Genomic DNA, 22,718 nt, shown 5'->3' with positions numbered 1-22,718 from the left:
CCCCATCTCCCCTTCCCTCCAAAAGAGTTAGTCCCTTTAGCTCTATGCAGACACTGTGTTCAGGAGCAATTTTCTGCAGCACAAAATGCACCGGAGTTTATCATATTGTACTAATTGAAGGTGCAAATGCACCCAGTAAGAAATAGCACTCAAAGACTGGGACCCAATGCTGCAGTGGGGCTACCCTGATGAAGCTTTTTCCAGGACTGCAACAGGGCTTTAGAATAGTAATTCTCAGGCAAAGGAGTTGCAGCAGCCTGGAATACCATGAGATCCTTTCAAGGGTGCTGTGTGGTGCCATGCACTGTACAAACACCTGAACATGATTCACAGGATAAACTCAGAGCTTTGAAATAGGAATCCATAGTGTCAAAAGCATTCTGACCTGTTCTGATCTTTCTGAGATTTTTATAACAAACGAATTGCTCTATTATTTTTCTGTGGTCAAAAAAAAATTTTAAAAAATGAATGAAAGCTAAGAGCTGGCATTTTCAAAGAGGTGCCTTGAGTCTAACAAGGGGTGCCTTGATTTAAAAAAGTAAGACCACTGCGTTAGACCTGTAAATGCCAGAAAGAAGGGTCATTATAGATGTGCATAGTAATTACATTTTAGCTACATGAAAGAACAAAAACTTTATTTTATCCATTTTCCATTAGTCCTGGGTAAAAAAATGCTTCCTCCTTCTTAATACTACAGCAAAGAGGTAGTGGGATCTGTTTTTCCAGACCACTAGAATTCCTGGCTCTGGCATACAAAAAAGATAATTAAACTGTGACAGCTTGGGATGGTAGACCTATGGTCCAGGCCACAGAGTGCACATCCAGACAAGCATGGACATGTGGTATGCGGCACCTCAGACCCATCTGCGGCACCACACACTGCATGTGGAGGTGTTCGCTGCACTGCTACTTTGCAGTGTGGAGGAGCGATTAGGTTTGACCCCAGGATATGCCAAAATAAATAAAGGGGACAGTACATGTGGCTGCAGTTCACGCTGCCCAAAACTGGAGCCTGGCCAGCCAGAGCCACACTGGGAACTGGAGCTGGAGCTGGACCTGGACTCCAAGCTGGTGACTAGGGGGTGGGGAAAGGGAGGCAGGAGGAGTGGGGAGGGGACCATGGGGGGGGGACCCTGCCAGGCCCCATCCCCTACCTGCTCCCCCAGCTCCCCCACCCCTGAGTGCTCTCTGGCTCTCTGGCTGCCCCTTCTTCCCCAGCTCCTAGTCCTTTAAAAAAAAGCCCCCCCCACTCACCAGGTGCTGCTGGATGGGGGAGAGTGCTGATCCCCGCTGCCACACCTTTGCAATGAGTCTCCTGACCTCTGCCAGCTATCCCAGTCCCCCCATGGCTGCCTCACCTGCCCCAGCTCTGGTCCTTTCAGAAAAAAAAACCAAAAAACCCCCAAACCCTAAACTCACCAGCTGCTGCAGTGGCCTCAGGGCTTCTGGGGGCTCATGGCAGAGCCTACCACACAGTACAGGGCAGTGTGGATCACCCAGTGAGTGCCGGCTTTTTTCTTTGCAAAAAGCTGGGAGCTGAGGCGGGCAGGGCAGCCATGGTGGGGCTGGGGGAGCAGGTGGGAAGACAGAGCCCCCACATGGCATGGGGCAGTGGAGGGGGCACGGGGATTGCCCCCACCAGGTAGCACCTGGTGAGCGTGGGCTTTTTTCCCCCCAAAGAACTGGGAGTTGGAGTGGGCGGGGCAGCTATTGAGAGCAGGGGGGCAGGATGGGACCTGTGTGATTTGGCCGATTCAACAGCAGATTCAGCCAAATCGATTTGGGACAGTGATTCGAATCACTGAACTGTATTACTGTCCCCTGAATCGGTCAAATCCGAATCTAAAGCAAATACTAGCCGCTTTGCACAGGCCTACAAAACAGGGCCTAGATGAGCTTTCCCCACATTTTACCGATCCATTGAGGACTGTGAGCATCCAGAATAATGACAGTTCTGACTAACAAAAAACAACTCCTCCCCCTCAACCCACCCCCCATAACAAGACAGCACCCACAAACAAGACACACAACCGTCTCCTAGGGCTGTGCAAAATTTCACTGACTGTTCCATTTCAATGCTGTTTCGACTTATTTTGAGCTCGAAACACAGAACTCAAAACGAAATGAAGGGCTTCAAAACAGCCGTGAAACGAAACAAGGGCGGTCAAAACATTTCAAAAGTTTTTAAACATTTTGAGTTTCAAAGCTCAAGCTGGGCTTGCCTGCAGGGAAACAGAAAGTAAGGAGAGGGAGGGGGAAGAGAGGGCAAGGACTGCTCTGATATTGACTGTGTAGCTGGCTAGCAAGTGTGATCCTTCCCTGAGGTCCCTTCCAATCCCAGTGCTCTGGGGGAGGGATGGAAAAACAGCATAAAAGGCAGCATTGTTTGAATTAGCCTGCTTTCTGCCTTGGGGTCTGACAGTTACTGAGCCATCTTCCAGCAGCTCAGGAGCATAAGACAATAAAGGCTACTACTAGCATTGTTTTGAATGATTTCCTACTTGCTAGCCGAGCAAATGGGATTCAACAATACCTTTTGCTTACTTCTAGAGCCTTTTATTTTATTATTATATTAATTGATTTATTCTTTTCAATTTTATAATTATATTGGATATTACACTACAGAATTTATATAGGAATGCAGATACATTTATATTTTATTTTTATACATTTATACCTTGAGGCATATACATACCTTATAGAATTTATAGAGAAATGCATATATATTTATATATTTGTATAAAAACAAAGACACTATGAAACACACCATGAAGCATGGTGGAAAGACAGCTGGCAAGCCTTCAGGGAGGGGTGAAAGAGGGGGTAGAGGGAGAAGTGTAAATTTCCCCAACCCCCCAAACTGAGATGCAGCCTCTTTCCTACAACTAGCAGGGATGAGGCTTCCAGAAGCAGCAAGGAGAGGGGAGAAGTGCCAGTGCCACTGCCTATGCCAGTGCAGTGCCTATGCCTGAGACTGCATCCCCTCCAAAAGCACCAGCCATAAACCCCCATGATGACAAGCAGCAGCAGCACCAGCACAAACATGAGTCTCTTCCACCTCCATTTCACTTCCCATGATGAGCCTTCCAGTGCCAAAGGAAGAGGGGATATCAGTTGCGTTTGTGCTCCAAACCTCTCAAGTTTCCCCAGAGCCAGGTCTCCTTCCCCAAAAGGCACTGCAGAGGATGCTGAGGTAGCGGTTGCAGAGGCAAGTAGCTCAACTAAATCCACTCCTCCTCTTGCTGTGCCTCTGTCTGCTGAGGAGGGGGAAATTGCAGCATCCAAACATGAACTCGCACCCCAGAAGTGAGCGGGTAGTGCAGTCTAGGATCATTTTGAGCTAGCAAATGATCTCACATATGCTATCTGCCTGCACTGGTGAGCCAAAACCATAAGGGCAAGGGAACAAAGTGCTAGGATTGTGCAAAGCTTCAGTCTCTGATTCAATTTGGTAGAGATTTGACCCAATTCGGTGGCCAAATCTCTAAATCCAAATTGAATCAGAGAACCTTTTAATCTCTCCAAATCAAATTGGAACCTTCCAAATCAATTTGGAGAGGATCAGAAAGATTTGGCGATCTGGACATAGACACAGCTTTAAATGTTTTTTCTACATACCTCTAGGTAGCAGGTGGCTCGCGAATGCTGTGCTACTGGGGCACATGGAGTGTCCCACAGGATCATGAGGGGCTCCACAGCATGCTCAGCAGCAGACCTGGAAGTAGACCAGAAGCACTTCTGGTCCACTTCCAGGTCCGCCAGGGAGCGCGCATCGAATCAGCATCAAATCTTCAGATTTGAATTCAGCCGAATCAAATCATGGACAGTGATCTGAATCAATTAATTGAATCACTGTCCTCAAGTTGGGATGAATCCAAATCGAATAGGGCTGGCTTCACACACCTTTACAAAGCACATAAGCACCACGGGGATGCTGATACATGTCTGCAGAAACCACCCCATTGCCTTTGCTCCTCCTCAGCCTGACACCAGTGGAAGCATGCCCAAAGGAAAGTCCCCCGCTCATTCCAAAGCCCCCACTCCCTGAAGGCAGAGGCAGGCCACCCTGGAACAGTGGGGGGAAAGGTGGATGGAAAGGGGAGCACATTGCAAGGGTGAGCAAGATCACCCAGAGCATTGGGGAGATGCTTGCTGTTGATGGCCAGCCCTTCTTAGTTCAGAGGCCAGCATTCAGGTGGCTTATGGCACTCGTGGCCCATCTTACCAAGTGTCCACATGCACCACCTTCAGCAGGAAGGTGGTGCCCTCCCTGTATGAGGCATGCAGGGAGTACTTAAGGGAGAATCTGCACAAGACAGGTTCTCAGGTGGCCTTACACTTCACCTCAGACATCTGGAGCAGCCAGGATGGAGATCACACCTACCTCTCCCCCACAGGGCACTGGTGCGACTAGTCAGGCCATCGGTGGGCTCTCCTTCAAGCTGAGGTGATGGATGAGTCCCACATGGCAACCAAGATCATGGGTGCCATTAACCACTTGGTGCAGAGGTGGCTCACTGGGGAGAGCAAGCTCACCCGTAGGTTTATGGTCACCTACAAGGCCAGTATGGTTAAGGCAGTCGTCAGCTTTGTTGGCATCTGCTGTGTGGCACACAAGTTGCACCTCGTTGTCAGGGATGCCTTGAAGGGGGACAGGGCTGCTGGTGATGGTACCAGCACCACCAGCAAGCTCATTTCCAAATACAGGAAGATGGGAGGCTACTTCCACCAGAGCATCAAGGAGGGCAAGATGCTGCAGGACAAACAAGCAAAGCTGAACAGCCCACAGCACAAAATCAGGCAGGATGCAAAGACTCAGTGAAACTCCAGATACCTGATGGTCGAGATGCTGGTGGGTGGAGCAACAGAAGGCCATCCATGAGATCGTCTTGCTTGGGGAGATGGGGATCAGTGACCCCCTGAACAGAGTTAAATGGGATACCATTTCCCAGATCTGGTGGTCCTCAAGCACTTCCTCAAGGTCACCAAGACCTTCAGTGCTGGCAATGACCTCCTTAGACAGGTGATCCCTGTAGTGAGGGAACTTCAGAGCCAGATGGAGAGCTTCCAGGGGATCAATGTTCCTGCATGGGGCAAGCCACTGTCACCAGATGTGCAGGCACTGGTGAGGTGACTGACGGAGGGCATCAGGAAATGGCTCGATCCCTTGCAGTCCAGCACGATCCATGTGCTGACCACCACGTGTGACCCAAGGTTGAAGGGCAGTGTATGCAGCAGCTGAACCCTGAATCAGTGGATGGAAGTGAAGAGAGTCAGGGAGGCAGAAGGGTGGAGGCAGGGAATGTGGAAGAGGGTGATCCACTGTCCCATGCTAACATGCCACCCACCAACCAGTCCTCTCCTCTACCACAGGCATTGCCAATGTGGGCCAAGGGCATAGCTTCCACAGTGGGGTCCAGAGGCACCAGGCAGGTTGCACTCAGGCCTTGGTGGCTGCCTATTTCCCTGAGCATGTGGAGCCACTGCTGTGTGACCCCTTGGCCTACTGGGCAAGCCACAGCCAGATGTGGCAGGATCTGGCTATGGTTGCCCAGGAACATCTGTCCTGTCCACTGACCAGTGTTCCAAGCAAGAGGGTGTTCAGTATCATTGGCACTGTAGTGACACCCCCTCTGTACCTGCCTGGATCCTGGTTTAGGGGAGCAGCTGGTGTTCCTGAAGGTGAACCACCCACTTCTGGGGTTCCCCAAGCTCCAGGTGCAGATGGACCGAGTGCCACCCTGAGTGTCATTCTGTCCACACCTATTTCCTTTTTTCATTTTTTAAAAACCATTTAATGCCCCGTTCTCAGAGCTGGAGGGGGCACTCATCGCACCACCAGCCAGCAGGGGAGAACATGTCCCTGCTGAGCTCCTGTGACAGAACAAACTTGGAGGTATGAGCTGGGGCTATGGGGAAGGAGGAGGCCCCAGGTCCTCTGCATGACCACTAAAATTGCACTCTGCCAGGGTTAGGGAGGCCTGGTGGGACTGCTGGCAGTGTGGCAGTCCCAGGAAATACCAGGACCAAGAATCCCCCTGGTGAAAGATGGGTAGGAGGTGCCATAACCTCCAGCTACTGCGCACACACAGTCCTGGCTGAGGAAATTCCCTTTCAGCATCAGGCCTGAGAGACTGGTGACAGAATGGGGTTTTTTTTGTGAGAAATGTGCCCCCTCAGGTAGTTGGGTATTCTCGTCTTTGATAGATTCTGGCGTGCAGTTTGTGGCAGGTTTTATGTTTTGAGCTGTAGGAAGTTGGCTTCAGTTCTGGTGATGAGGTTAGGTTAGCAAGGTTCAGTGCTTGTCTGAATTTCCAAACCACTTTTCACAGACGGGCCTATGAACTTCACTTCATCAGCATCCTAGGTACAGAAACTCATGGATTCAATATAGACATTGGATTTATGACACATTACAACCTGCCGGATGTCTGACTCCCCAGGTACCTCTCCACTTTTACCTGCGCTGCTACATCCCCCTCCCCCCCAGCCTGTCCCTCACCCCCCAATGCCTCCATTTCTATTTTCACTGGAGGAGGAGTAAAAAAAGAAAATACCCCAAGTGGAAGAATAGAGCAAATGACAAGCCCTGTTCCATTTTAAACTTCTTGGACACATGGAAAACAACTGGAGAAAATGTAAACAGCACTTGATTCCATATCTGAGAACAGTGGGTATCAGCAAATAAGCAAGTCAGACAGAAGGTAGCTTTGTTTTGAATAATAGATGCTTCCAAAGCACTGGATGCTTTCCAGCCACGTGTATGGCAGGAGACATGACTGTGGGATTGCTCATTAGATGCCATTGTGCATTATTGCCGGAGTAGAGGGAGCCCAGGGATGCAGATGAATTAGCTCAGGTGAATTTTCATTGGGCAAGAAGCAAGCTCCTGCAGCTGGGAGCTCAACTGAGGGGGCTTATAGACACAGGGGTGCCCCATGCACCCCCAGGCCGGGGGGGGGGCTGGAAATCACTGGTGCTGTGCTCCCCTTGGCTTGTAGGTTTCATGCACCTCTGCGGCCAGGACCCAGAGTCAGCAGCTGCTAGGGCTGAGACCCCTCAGTTGCAGGACTCCCAACCCCACCTGGACATGGTGCATCCCAACAGCTGGGAGTCCAGTCAGCTGCAGGGGAAACCCTGGTACACATGCAAGTTAATAGAAAACAACTATAAAGTTAGTACACATTTTCAAGGTCTAACTTTACAGCTCATTGGAGCTTTTCATAGCGCAATAGCTACGTTGCAAAGGTCTTGTGGTCTTATGGTAATTGTACAATTGATCAGTTAATTGCACAATACCTGTAACATGTAGAGGGGGTCTTTGATGCAAGAAAGTAAACCTGTACCTCATATTTGAAGAGTACTGTAATCCATGTAAAAACGAAACATGGAGAGAAATGTTTTAAGTGGGTTTTTTTTTTTTTTTTTTTTAAAGAAAAAGTGGGAAAGGCAAAACTACAGAAAAATGTGGGTGATATAAGACTGGAGAGCCAATGGAGCCCCTAAAAAAAGCTAATTGAATCTTGTGGAAAAAATTCAGAAATGCTTCCAAGATATCCAGAATTAGTCCCTCACAAAAGTTAGAATTTACCAAGAAATTAAAATCACAAAGTTCATAAATGAAGCTGATGTAAGAGTGAAATGTTGTCAAAAGGCATGCAGAACTCAAAATCAGAGTCCCCAAAAAACTGCCCAGATGCATGTAAAGTCCCAGGTACATGTCTGAGACATGGAAAGAGTTCTGTGAAATGCAACACATTACACTCAGCAAAGTGTGTGCAAACAGCACAACAGCACTGTTAGCTCAGGTGAATTTTCATAGGAGCAATGGACACTGTTGCAATAGAAAATGAATAGGAAAACTGGGTTGAGGGTTTCAATAATGATCTTTGGAGGTGCAGGAACCAACAACTTTGAGAGAAGAAGAGAAGAGAGGGAAGTTTACATAGGAATTTGATCAAATAAGAAGGAGGCTATCACCAGCATATCTACATTAGTAGAGAGGTAAGAAGTAAAAAGATTTGTTGGAGTGGTGAACTAAGCAGAAACATTTGTATCTAGTTTAGATGCTAAATCCAGCAAACTCTGTGTGTTCCTGTCACTCTACAGAAAGAGATGAAAAAAATGGTAGAAGTCCCAATTCTGTGGAACTAAAAGAATAAGAATAAAATTCAGTTCTCCACAGGGAGCCTGAAACTCAAAATTAATTCAGTGTTCTTACTAAAGTGTTGTCTGAATTGGATACCAATGTCTTCTGTATCTCAGGCACTAACAAAAACTAAATAGCAACAATTTTAAAATTATGAGCATAGGTTGGGCCTTAGTCAATGGTAAATTGTTTTGTACGTGTATAGATGAAATGCTACTGTAAGGTAAAAATGACCATCAACCACTTGCCATCATTGCCAAGAGGAGCTTGGCAGTTTCCCTTTTCTCAAGATTCTCTCCTCTCTCCAAGAATGCAGAGATTTTTTTTTTCCAGTGACAAACATACTATCTGCAAACAAAACACAAACCTGAAAGTAATTTAATAGTTGCAGATTCACTGCACAGAGCACATGATGGAAGTACAGAACAAAGTCCATAGTTAGATTATACCCATGTCAATATGCTTCTAAACCTGTCCAGTCTCAGAGAAAATGTGGACTCTGTGCACCAAAGTTACTGCTCAGAATGCAACCTTGCAGTAATTAGCTATTACTAGGATTGTGGAATCCATGAGCTAGTGTATTCCCTGTACCTATTATCAAATCAAAGAAGAGGACTCAGTTCTAGAAGGGATTTTATCTAAAATGATGATTCCTAAGCTTTTCAGGAAAAATGTCAGTATATAAAAAGTTCATATTGGTATTGAAAAAAATGTAACATTTTAAATAGTGACATCAAAGAGTCTGTTCAGAGTACTGACAAAAATGCAAGCCAAAGCAAGCAAAAGAGCCTATGCTGCTGGCACAAGAAAAATTAGCCCCACAGGGCAATGTGGGCATAGATTCATTTATATTGGCTGAACAAACAAAACAACAAATCTACATAACTGTCTTAAATTATTGTTCTCAGTTTGCTTAGAAGACATTAGTAAAAGATTCTCCAGTGAAACATATGATCATGCATATCAAATGAAACATGTTGTGTGTGCTATATGTAACAAAAATAATGACAGACCACAGTTAGTATGTAAGAGTTTAAGAAATTTCAGGAAAGCATGAGTTTGAATTTTAATAGGTCTCCTCTGTTCCTAATCCAAAAGGCTGATGGAAAATAATGTTAAACTGAGGAAAATGTCTGCAGAGTTATACTATACATATCCCTTTGAGATGTTACTGGTGGTATTTTCCCCCAGCAAACTGAAAACAAGTTTCTGTTAGAAACTGATGTCAGAGTCAATGGGGACTCACAGGTACGGAGACTGATGAGCTTTAAAAACCCCCACACAACACACAACAGAGTTTGGGTTCTGAAGACCTAACTCCATTCAATGATTTGTGCATCTCTAGGAAAAAAGTCCCAAACAGAAGTGATGTCACAAGGTGCAGTCCTGCCAAAGAGACTATCACCCTCAAAAAATAGGTTTCACCTTCGCTAAATCCCAGAAGAGAAGTAAATAAGGGACACCAAGTCTTTAATTTTACATAAAAGGGTCTCAAAATAGGCAATAATCAGAGCAAATCTAAAACAAGAGAGCTGCAGAACATAGTACAACCAAAACAAATAGGTTTCCCCATCTTCAGACGACATTAATGCTGATATTCTACTGGAATGCCATAGGTCCAAGTAATAGTAAAGGCACTTCAAAGACTAATTAAAACAGCATCAGTATGTTTAGTTATTTTTTTTGTTATTAGTATTTGGAAATGGATGCTCTACTTATGTTAGCTCTTAAGTGAAACTTGTAAAATTTTGGTTTGGAAGGATAGCTGTATTATGGCAACTGTGACTTTAAAGGCTGAGCTTCCAGACAGATGTAGCCCAGCTAAACCCAAGTGTGTGCCCTGATCCCAATCACAATAGAGTGGCAAGAGGTGAGGATGCTGTGGAAGGGATCACTATCACTGTTGCGTGGTTCCCCCTTTCCTCCATAGAGTTAAAGTTAAGAGCCTGTCTAGAGTCTGTCTAGAATTTCAGCAGCATCAACACAATACATTTCAATTACAAAATATAAAGGCGCAGATATAAACAATCTTAATAACATCTATTCCTTAACATAGTCCCTGACCCATGGCAAGAGATGGCCTTTCCTTCGATGGGGTCCCTTGGGGAAGGGACTGCTCACCCAGCCCCTTCCCTGGGGTTTGTCCACCACAAACGTTTTCCCCTGTGGGACCCAAGGGTCCAATGACTCACATTCCCTCAGTGGCAGTGGTCAGGGCGCAGCTTGATGGGGGTCTCCTCCGCGTCTCTGCTGGAGCACCTCTCCAGGCTTCACCTGTGCCACTGCGCTCCTCCCCATCCTGTGCCCTACTCTGGGTACTGAGGACTCAGCTCCTCTCAGCTGCTGTGCTGCCACTGCTGGCTCCTGACTTACCCAATTATTGTGAGCCCTGAGGCCCACGCAGCTAATAGCCCCTATTGTATGGGGCCAATAGATGGATGACACAACAAAATATTTGGGACAACTAAAGAAAAAAAAAACAGGATAGGAGTGTAGTGTAGGTCAAAATGTGAAAATAAATGTGCCTGAGGGGGACATTGCTCCTGGCTCCTGGGTGCTGGGCCTCACACCACAGCACTACTATTTTCCCGTGCCCTGGCTTTGGCACTGTTGCCGCTTTTAGGAAAGGTTGGGCCCTTCAGTCTCCAGCCATCTGGCCTCATGCTAGGGGGCTAACCTGAGCAGCTTCCACTGCTTCCTGGCTCCACTTCCTCATGCACCACCCTGCACATTGTGGGACCCGGCTGCTTGCTGGAAGAGGAGACCTGAGCCACTTCACTGCAGTTCCCAAGGCCCTTGCCCCATGTACCACCCCATGCACCAAGTGGCCTGCTGACCCTCCGGGGTTTCAGGCTCGAGCTGCCACTTGCGGCTTCCAAGAGGCTGGGTTCCATGTGCTGAACCATGTACTGTGATGCCCAGCCACCCGTTGGGGTTGCAGGCTTGAACTACCACTTGCGGCTCCCAAAGCCTGGGATCCATGTACCAAACTGCACACCGAGATGGGTCCAAGTGGTCTCACACTGCTACCAGGGCTGGGTCTCAGGCACCACCCCTGTGCGCCATCAACAGCCCAAGCAGTCTTGCACTGCTCCCAAGGCTACTGCTCCACTAGCAGCTTCAGGAGTCTTGGGCCTGTTGCCTGCTAGAGGAGAGCTCCCCAGCTTTTCTCAGTCCACTCTTCTTAAGTCTCCCACCACAACTCTCCTCGTCCCAGGCACGCTGCTCTTTATATACTTGTCAGGGCTCCATCCCTGAAGTCTTCCAGACCTGATAGTGTTGCAGTCTACAACCAGGTCTGTGGAGCTCCTCTCCCCCTCCCCTCAGAAAAGGGGCAAGGCTTCACTCCTCTTGATGCCTCCTGATTGGTGGATAGGCTCTACCAATCAAACAGCAGACTCTTGAACCTGGGAATCAACCCAAGCTCCAAAAGGTAAGCCTGCTACACAGATAATATCTGCTGTGAACTTCTTGTTATGCACCCCAAGTTGAAGGACACAGAAAAAAATACAATTCTTGCAAGCAACTTAAGGACCAAGTGCTAATAGATAGGGAACGGCTTAATTTGCAGTTTAGCAGATTTCACAAAATCCAGGATTGTCCAAGAAATCAACCAAGAAAAACCTTAATAAAAATAAAATGCTGGGTCCCCAGTGGTCCTCGCTGCCAGGGGTGACAAGAAGGGCAGCAGACAAGATGCCAACTACTCCCTCATCCCTTCTTCCCCTGCTTGGGCCTGTACTAATCAGCACAAAGGAGCAGGACCACATGAAGCGCAGCTAGCAATCAAGACGGTGGCTGCCCCTGCATCCCTCCTCCCTGCTAGAACTCTCTGCCAATCAGAGCCAAGGGTCATGGCCTCTTCCAAATCAGCATTGACGGTTCGGGCTGCCACCAAATGCCTATGAAATCTGCTCTGGGCACCATGAGTGGGCCACAAAAAACTCTTTGTCTCACTCCAATGTAGATAGGTTCCTGCTAAAGGGCTATTGCTTCCCTCACCTCGTGTACAGACTACTACTGTAGCAGGGATTTGTCTTTGCTTCTAGTACTAGCTGAGTGGAAGAATGTCCCTGGAATCATTATTTTACACTAAATCCAGTCATGAATTATAGGCTTTATTGCTTGAGATTGGCAGCTGAACAGACACGTGCAAGATCTACTCTCTGAACAGTATGTACTATAGACAGGACTGTTAGAATGAAAAAAGACTAAATATGAAGCAAAGAGTCCTAGAGAGATCTAGCAGATGTTTATTAGTGCGATAAATTTAGAAAGCTACATGACGGAAAAAAACCTAGCATAAAATAATCCAGGATCCTTTATGCTGAACTAAGCAACATGGAAATATCAATGCTTTTTGTTAACATGAGATAAACATTTGTAAACGCAGTCCTGTGGAAAAGCTCACATAAAAGAAAGCAAAAATACTGACCTACTTCACATCTCTTCATGTTCTCACTACCTCACATTAGCTGTAAGGCTAACAGCTCATCTTCATCCTCATTCATTCAAAACCATCATCCAACTTTCTTACAGAGGGCCTCCCTTTCTCCTCATGTTCCAAGAAACCTGCAAGGAGGTTATTAATGTAATGCAATGTGGAAAAGCAGTTGAATGAAATGGTGTCATGACACTTCAAGTATGGTGCAAACGTCTTCCAAAAAATCTCTGTATCAAGTTATCTTTGATATTTACAGTAGACTTGCAGTGCCATCCCCCCAGTTAGCAAACTTCTGTGCAGATCTACTAAAAAAAAAAAAAGAGAGAGAGAGAGAGAGGAAAAAAAAAGACTGTCTTTGCCTCAGGATAAATGAGAAGAGATTTCAATTATGTCTGTTCTTGACAGTGTCTAGTATGATAGGATCTTGCTGAAGACCAAGTTCCTGGAAAAAGACACAAGGGGAGGGAGACCTTTGAGTATAATTATAATTTGTTAGATGTTAATTAAACCCATACAGATCCAGAGAGGAAAATCTGCAGGAGAAGGTTGGAACAAACTGCCTCCCATGCTGCACTTTCATTCCTGGAGCACCTGAACTTCACAGAAAGCATAGGGGTATAGTGGGATGATGAAGGGCCTAAAGCTATGTAAAGGTAGTTGGTTCTTAAAGGAATAGGCAATTGAAAGCTGAGATGGGGAATGATTGGAGGTGGTGCTCACATATAAAACACAGAAGAGATAGATGCATGTTATTTCATAATTTCTTTATAAGTAATTCCTACTACATTAGAATTTCAGGTTTTCAGAAACACCTTTGATTCATGTATTTTGCCAATAATATTATCTGAGATGCCTCCTTCTAAAGTGTTAGAATTAACAGATGTTTTGCCCTGCCAATTTTTTCTATGCATGCTGTGCCATATTGTATTGCAATTCAATGCAATAAAAGAGAATTATCAAAGAAGTGCAAGAATTATACTTTGCCATGGTGAATTCTCCATTAATGAAACAGGAAAAAAGCAGTTAACCAGGAAAGTTGGCTGGTTTCTGTAAGCAAAACAAGGGGAGACTGATTTATAGTATATTTTGACTTTTTTCATTGGTTGGCATAGCCACAGAATCTTGTCAGTTCTTGAATATCTGTGCCCCATATTGTCACTGATTATACCCACGTGTAACATATATCAGTGTTTGTACCACATGCCTTGCCTTAAAAACCAACCTCTTTTAGAAATCCAGGGCATTTTGGTGTAGGATCTTTTGATGTACTCATAACCAGCATATTATAAAGAATAAAGAGTTGCCATAGTTAAATCTGAGGGTCCAAATTGTTACCCTGATAAATGAATGACTACAAAACGCAGCATGTATTTACAGTATTGATTAGGATAAGAGAATTGGGAACATTCTAAAACACATGGAGCCCAACAAGGCAATATGCATAACCAATATTTATTGCAACCTTCTACAGAAGCAATTTCCATTTTTATGTGTTCTCTTACAAATGATGCTCTGAAAGAGTTAAGTTACACGGAAAATACAGGTTCAGGATTATACCCATCACAGCTGAAAATAAAGAATTTATGTAGCATTACATAATCAACACATTGGTTTATGGACCCAAGGTACTCTTGGGAGTGTCACAAATCCACATACTGTCACAGAGGGATAGATTTGCATACATGAATTATCTGAAAGAGTCTATTTAATAAAAAGGCACGTTAACACACTCTCTCTTCTTCCCTCCCTCTCTCACACATACAATTCCAACTACAAGGCTAAGAAAACTCAAGAACCAAATTGTTTAAGTAAAGGTCACCAAACTGTCACAAAACTGGCTTAAGAGGCACCTATATTTCTTTGTAAACTTGTGTCTGAAATAGGAGTCTTAAAACCATCCATTTTGGGGGTGGCCTGCCACGAATCAATGTGGAACAAGAGCTGAGATTCACTCCAGGATGGCAGGATTCCCGTGGACCACCACTACTCAGCCATAGAAGCTGCTGACATCTCCTCACAGTTAATTTATTCCCAGTTTCTCAGATACATGTTACTAAACTTAAAATAGAATCTGGTTGGTCACTCCCAAATTCCAACCTACCATTCAACCCCTCACTTATAAAGCGTGAGGGTTGCTAAATAAAATACTGGGTTTTGTGCTGTAGTTAATGGTAGATGGGGGTACAACTGAAATGACCACAATCATCTATGAATTATTTAATCCAGTTTTGGACATACATACCCTGTATGAAGCATATATCTGTTCCAGCACCACCACCCTGTCCAGTGTCACTCACCAACCCATTTTAATGATCATTTTAACTCACATGTAAGTACTTAGCCATAGTCTCTCTTATCTCTTTTATACACCAATGTAATAGTGACAAACCCCAAATTGTTTAGAAATTTGATTCAGGTAAGTAGAAGAAACTTCTGGAAAAAAAAGCTTTTGAAAGCCTCTCCCAAATGTGGTCCCTTTTCTTTTTTTAGGGAAGTACCTTAATGACTTTCTCCTTTGTCTCCTTCTGATTGCCCTGTCTTTAGAAAACAGTTTGCTAACTGCATTGCTGCAACAGATGCAAAAAGCAGGGAAAACAAGACATGTGCCTATGGTACCTTATGTGATTTTTCTTTTAAATTTTCCTTTTAGCAACATAGGGTCCTTAGGCTGGACCTGGCCAGCAAAGAGGTGCAATTCAGAGGTGCCCTATGAAACCTTTCCCTTCTACTTTGGGGCCTGCTGCATCTGTGCTTACCCTCACTGCAGAGGGGTTGAGGATCAGCCAAGAGGATAAGCACAGGCAGCTCCAGATTTCCAGGTTGCAGAAGGTGGTGCATTCTAGCAAAGGACTGCCAACCCTCGATTTAAAGCAAAAAGGAATACTACAACATAAAGACTTTATATCTAATAAACATGTTTTCCATATCAATCCATCCATAATTTTTCAACAACACACATACATGCATTTATATTGTGTTAATATCACCACAGGACTTAGCTGCATGATGCATAACATGCACATGTGAACACATATGCACACACACACACAGCTAAAAAATAACACTATGTACTTTTACAGGATCTTCTATAGAGAACCTTGAATTAATATAAATGACAACTCAGTTAAGATAGAAGAAATCTTCATTTTACAGATGTAAACCAAGGCAAACAAAACAAGCTAAATGAAAAGATGCACAAAATCTGTGATACAGCTAGGAACAGAATCTAGACCTCTCAGTTCCCAATTCTGAGCTTTAACCCCCAGACAAAATTTTCTACTCCTCTTTTTTGGGCATCTTTCTCCATTCATGCCATCATTTTTAGAGGGGCAGTGGGGGCGGAGACAGGACCTTTTCATTGCAGAGTATTAGCAGTGTACTCCGTTTAGTGAAGTTACCTGTGGTTTTTAATAACCTCATCTCACATAAATATGACCTGTAATAGATGAGATACAGAAATGGGAAACCATCCCCATGTGTAAGGTGTATGATTAAATACACCAATCTACTACAGATTTTTAAATTCCTAGGTTTGGGTGTTTTTTTTAAAGGCCATTCATGGAACTATATTAGATGTGCCTGTCTTCTATTAATGTTATGTCCTCTGACATCCAGTCAGTGAAAAAAGAAAAAAAAAGAAAAAAGATGGAGTTAACTTTTTGCAGTGAAGTGAAATTTTGCATGGTATAAGGTGACCCAGTCTAGTTTAACAGAGTACCAAAATATAAGCAAATAAAACATATAATCTTTATACTGGAAACACAGCAAGATAGGAAGCCACACAACATTTTAAAATCTTCAAATGTGTTAAAAAAATAAATAAATCAATGAATCAGTGCATGTGTGTAAAATAAAGCCGATTCCCCTCCAACTAATTGATCCCTGCAAGAGCATCAAATATTGGACAGGGGGAATTTGAGCTAACCTATGTTCATCTTTCCCTAGAAGTTTATTCTCCCACCACTACTCTCTCTCAAGGACAAAAAAGCAACTACCAAGTCAAAAATACATTTCAGACTTTTCATCTTGGTCTCTGGCTACTGAGTAGCAACTCATGAGTTTGTAGGCAAGATTCTGTCCAATTGCATCAACCCATTGTAAAAAATAAAACACGTATCAGGTTGGTCACATATATATAAAATGTTCCACCATGACAATATGCTAAGCTGCCCTCCCTTAATGCCAATGAAACAGATCTTTTAGAATGAAAACCTTTAACCACAGTTATGTTAACTCTGATGGTTGAAATCCTCTTGGGACTGGCCTCCCAGAGGGCATGCTTCTTGCCTACTGCCATTTTCAGACACCTTCCTCCACAGCCTCTGGTAATGGCCCCCAAGACATCCTGCATTACGTGGACCAGGGAACTGATTCTGTATGGCAATTCCTAGATGCCCTAGGTCTAATATTGGATCACATCAAATCTATTCAACATGTTGTTATCAAATCTCCTCACCAGTCACTCCAATTGTGATACCTCCTAACACTTTTTTTGGCTTCATACACCCTTCAACAGCATATCTACATGCCTCATCTTCCCTTCAAGGGCCTGCCAAGCTTCACAGTTATACTTAATCTTTTCTCTAGTTATCCCTTCCATTCCCTCCCTGTATTTCATATTCTCTAAACTCACCTTCTGTCATACTATCCAGGACAAGGTTTGTTAGTGGTGAAACTTCCAGTGGAATCAGAAGTTGACAAACATGAAACAGGATCTACTTTGTACTGGAGCTAAGGGTAGAAAAAGGACACATCAGCTGTGCTGGAATGTGTCCTGGCAGAACTGATCTGCTTCACTGGGCAAAGCACATTGCCTGCTGTCCAGCCCATAAATGCTGGACAATGGGTTACATGTCTGACCCAATCTTGCATGCGAATTCCTGGAGTGCATAGAATCAGGCCCCTCAAGCCTCCAGAGTGCTTGCCTGGGGTGGCTGGAGAGCACAGCAGCTTTTGATCTTGTGCCATAATGTCAGACATCCACTGCTAAAATGGGGCAAATCCATACCACCTTTCTCGCAATCACAATTAGCAGTGAGACAAAGGGTATGGACATCTGTTTGCTTGGCCTTTGTACCGCCTTAAAAAGGCAGTGAAAGGTGAAGTCTGTTTCTACCCTAAATGAAGTTCTATGATTGTGGATAGAGTTTTTCCACTGATTTTTTTTGTAGTGATTCAAACATCTGTTAATTCAAAACCAGTATATCTTGCATAAAATTCTGCTTTCCCCAGAAATCGCTGCTTTCTAATTATTTTAAACAACCAGTCATTTTAACTGGTCATGAGACCTTTAAAAAGTGCCAATAAAGTTCAATGAGCCACTTCAAATTTTCTACTTTCCCTTGGGTAAAGATATTGAGGCTATCTATATATGTTGAAGAGCTACTCACTCACCCAACTTATTTACTACTCACATATTTACTTGCTTACTGCTAGACTCTACTTTACATCAGAGAGCAGTGTTTCTACTTTAGCATTTCAGAGAGCAGTGTTTCATCCAGGACATACTCCATCTTGAATGTGGTGAGGCTTCATAGCGTTTCATCTCAAATGTATGCAGAACGACTTCAAAAAATGCTGTTTATGTAGATTTCAGCAAAAAATCAAAAGCACTGGTGTTTTCAAAAAACAACCACCAAAACAACACCTCCCAAAAACAAACCCAACCGAATTAAGGTAAGTGAAGATACATAGAAAAGTAGTAGACCATTCACACATATAAACAAATCTATGACAATCCTAAAGCAATGTCTACACATTGCATCAAGGTGTTTGCAATGTGATATTGAAACTAAAAGAGATGCATCAATGCTATATTCCAATGCAAACACTGTTACAATGCCAGGACATCATGTAAAGATTATTCTGGTCCTGGAATTTTTTTCAATGAATGGATCAAATTCAACCAATACAAATCTGGACAATAGAATTCAGACTAGAATTTACCTTCTGTCTACCCCACACCTATGGCTCCTTGGAGATAAGAGGAGATTTTTCTTCCCCAAGCTCATCATTTCTGATTTCTTGGAAATGATCTCTTCTCTTTCATTCCCCATTTTCTAAATGTTTGAAAACAAACTGCTGTGGGTTTCTGGAAGTATTATCCCCTGGGATCATCTATGCCTCTTTGGCCCTGTGGCCCACAAACCAAACAAGAGGCTTCTAATCAAAGTAACTCCACAAGTGTTGTGGTTTTCCATATTAACATGGGCAACACAATAGATATACACATGTAAAATTGAGCTTCAAGCTAAAAAAAAAGTTATAATAATGGGGGGTGGGGGGGAGAAGAATAAATGGAATCCTACAACTCTACTATGCAACAATGCTCAAGCACTTAGTGGTACTTTTTCAGAGCAGTGCAGGTGCATTCTCACAAGCAGAAATGGGTGTTCCCCAGGGACAAGTGGCAGTAGCACATATTTGTGCCACTGCTAGTTGTCCCCAGGGAACTCCCCTGCACACATACTCTGGTGTGCAGCAAGTTGCCCAGGGTGGGGTAAGGGAGGCTGGGGCTAGCACTTGGGCTGGTTTCAGCAGCCTTACCTGGGGTCTTAGGGACCTCCTGGGGCTCCAGCAGTGGTAATCCTGGCACATGGAGCCTGTCTGGCAGATGGAGTGTGGCTCTGGATGGCCAGGCTCTGGTCTTGGGTGGCAAGACCTCTTGTTAGTGCAGAGGCAGAAAACGATCTTGGAGTCATCACTGATGCCAAAATAAACATGGGCCGGCAGTGTAGGGACGTGGTCAGGAAGGCTAACCGTACCTTGTCATGCATCCACAGATGCATCATGAGCAGGTCCAAGGAGGTGATCCTTCCCCTCTATATGACATTGGTCAGGCCGCAGCTGGAGTACTGCGTCCAGTTCTGGGCACTGCACTTCAGAAAGCATGTGGACAACATGGAGAGGGTCCAGACAAGGGTCACTTGCAGGAGTCAGCAGGGCAGGCCCTATGAGGAGAGGTTAAGGGACCTGAACCTGTTCAGCCTCCTCAAGAGAAGGCTGAGGGGGGATCTAGTGGCCTGTTACAAACTAGTCAGAGGGAACCAGTAGGCATTGGGGGAGTTCCTGTTCCCCCGAGCACCGCCAGGAGTGACAAGAAATAACAGTCACAAGCTTCAGATTAGATATCAGGAGGCACTATTTCACGGTCAGGGCGGCTAGGATCTAGAACCAACTTTCAAGTGAAGTTGTGCTGGCTCCTACCCTGGGGGTTTTTAAGACGAGCCTAGATGTTCACCTTGCTGGAGTCATTTGACCCCAGCATTCTTTGTTGGACTTGATGATCTGCTCAGGTCCCTTCAGACCCTACCAACTATGAAACTATGTTAGTTTAAAAAATGTATGCCTAAGACATCTAGTGAAGGTAACAGGACTTCAGGGGCAAGCAGTTTCTTAACATTCTGTCCACATTCATGCCAACCAGAACACAGCTTAACAGCCTGAAAAAAAATATATTCAGAGGAAAAAACAATATCTTTGCATAATAAAATGGTAATAAAAATACCTTACCAATTATCCTAGTATTTTCTCAAAATAGGCACACACTCTTCCATGCCCTAATTTTATGTTTTCCTTTGCCCCATGTTAAAACACCAACATAATTATCCCCTATAAAGGTTGACTGAGGTCTCTGCAAAATCTGCTCAGGGTGATTATTTAGTTGTGTTTTTTTATTTGTAGAACTTAAGCGAGACTGTTTCAAGCTGTTTATCAAAATAACTGCTTGATTGGCTTTAGCATTTTTGTAATTGTAAAAAAAAAATAGTTTTCTAATAAACAGAGGGAGATGAAGGTTAAACACTTTAATTACCAACTCGCAAAAAGATTTCCATTTGAACATAGAAACAGTGTAAAGGGGTTCCTAATTTTGATGGGTTTGGAGCCAATTCTCAGGATTTAATGACTGCCATGTAAAGCACAGCAATATAGCATTAGGGCATATTCTTTGTCAATTTAATAACAAGTAGTATTTTAAATGTTTTTATTTCTTTTTGGAAGTTTTAATGCAGGTTTATTTTAAAAAATGCAGATCACTTTTAAACCACCAGTTTTCATACTTACTACAGAATACCCCAATCCTGTTTTAAGGTGTTTGCAGTATTGAACCTACATCAGAAACATTAATTAGGGATTATTCACTTGAGTAGAATCTGGATCAGGAAAGCACTTAAACATATTTTTTTAAAGTTAAGCATGTGCTTTCCTGAATAAGGGCCTGTGTGTACACTACTAAAAAGTAGCATGAAGACATGACAACTGTTAAAGTGACTCAGATTACTATTGAAACAAAAATCTTGGTACTCTGTGAAGAGGAGGGAAGGCAATTTAAATGTCAATTTTTTGCTACCTTTGTTCAACTACCTTTGAGTATACATCACTTAAAAACAAGCAAAAACTTCACTTTCTCTTCTCGTTTCAAACTTTTGCAGCTACCTACCACACAATATAAAACCATGAAGGAGTTTGATTTTTTTTAGTGAAATGAGAGCTAGTGCATAAAAAAGGCCCAGCTGACCAATGAAGATGTAAGTTAGGACAATCAGTGCCTATAAAAGGAAAAATCCAAAGGAACAAATAAGAGTTGGGGACCTAACTTTGCAATATAGGGTGCCAGTACATGAGCCAGGAGGCTGCTCCAACTTGCTGTAATTACAGCACATCAGAGCAGACTCTATTTAAGTCTGCTGGAGAATGACAATTACCATGCTCCAGCCAGCCTCTGTGTGTCGTGCATCAGCATCCCCATGCTTCAAAATGGTGGCAGAGGCACTTTAAAACTTGTTGAACAAACTTTAGATAAAGAACCCCTGCTGCATTTTTAAGTGCAAGGGCACTGATACACGAGATGCTGTAGGCGCATTAGAGTGGCTCTTAGAGCCGTTCTAAGTAGAGCTCCCCCCAAACCAGTACTGCCTACATATTATTTGCACCTATGGCTTAAACTAACAAAAAAACAGGAAATACATTTTTTGCCTTTGGCCTCATGGTAGAATTAAAAAAAAAAAAAATTAGAAATAAATAAATAAATACATAAAATATTGGCAAATTAATAAATGAAATCATATCTAATTCACCAGTATGGAAACCAATAAGGTTAAACAGCAATTCCTCTAAATGTGTGGAATTTAGGAGGGAATTAGCTCTATTCCAAAACATTTTTGTACCATCTAGTATAATTTAATAATAATCCATACTAATGGATAATTTTAAAAAAAACCAAAACCCTTAGAAAAAGAATTATAGTAATTCTATCATTTTCCACGGGAAATGGAGGCTGGGGATGAATGTGCTCAATAGTCAACTGTAGTAATAATAAATATTATTCCATGATGCTGACATAGTTCTTATTATGCACAGATCGCAGCCTGCTTTGCAAGATGGTTAAATATCATTCCTGTTTTGCAAATTGTGAAATGAAAACATAGAAAAGTATACCAACTTGTACAAAATCCCAAATAAGCCTACCAAAACCCCCACATTTCTCACATTCCAATTCAGTGCTCTGTTAGCTGCCCAGAATCCCTTTCATAATAATGACGACAGAAATCAGGCCTGTCAGACTTTCTCAGAATTCACACCTCTCCTTAACCATACTTAGCTTTACCAGTTTTTGAATTTGTATTTTGGAAGCAGAGAGGGAGACAAAAACTCTAATACTAGATAGCAGGAAACTTAATTGTCTTTCTTTTCCAAACACTGTAATCATTCCCCATAGGCAATGGTGGATTAGTTTTCAGACTAAGTTATTGTATATAAACACCTCTCCACATGGAGCAATACCAAGAAGCTTGTGTTTGTACCTGGGACAATTTCATTTTTTTAAATTACTCCTCTTAAAAATATTCCTATTTTTTACCATTAGGTGTCAATACATCATTTATTTAAAAAAAGTCTTATAGGATTTACTGAAAATGGTAACTGTCTACAAAACATTTTATGAAAATTTGATTGATAATATCATTTTCTACGGATTTTGATAGAATGGTTATTAAAAAAAAATAGAACTATATTATCACTTCCTAGTCTAAATTTCATAGGTTAATGGTAATTTCCAAAGAATCCTTTTGGATTCATTGTGACTAAGTTCCTTAGCACATTTTCTGCTAATAACTTAACTCCTCT

General features: G+C 43.3%; 1 protein-coding gene and 1 long non-coding RNA gene across 3 annotated transcripts in view; both read right to left on the bottom strand.

Moving 5' to 3' along the window:
* The window catches only part of FIGN (fidgetin, microtubule severing factor), a 132,139-nt gene that overhangs the window by 72,671 nt on the left and 36,750 nt on the right, over positions 1-22,718 (bottom strand). The window lies entirely within an intron of this gene.
* Positions 316-18,168, bottom strand: LOC109323093. Its single transcript, XR_002104539.1, has 3 exons — positions 18,157-18,168; positions 15,101-15,103; positions 316-438 (listed from the first exon to the last, which is right to left on the bottom strand). It is a non-coding gene; the product is annotated as an uncharacterized LOC109323093 (long non-coding RNA).

This window comes from Crocodylus porosus, unplaced genomic scaffold, assembly GCF_001723895.1.
Source record: "Crocodylus porosus isolate Cpor-Errol unplaced genomic scaffold, CroPor_comp1, whole genome shotgun sequence".
Classification (NCBI taxonomy): Eukaryota; Metazoa; Chordata; order Crocodylia; family Crocodylidae; genus Crocodylus; species Crocodylus porosus.
The sequence above is the reverse complement of the archived record's forward strand: the minus strand, read 5'-3'. Positions and strand labels throughout refer to the sequence as shown.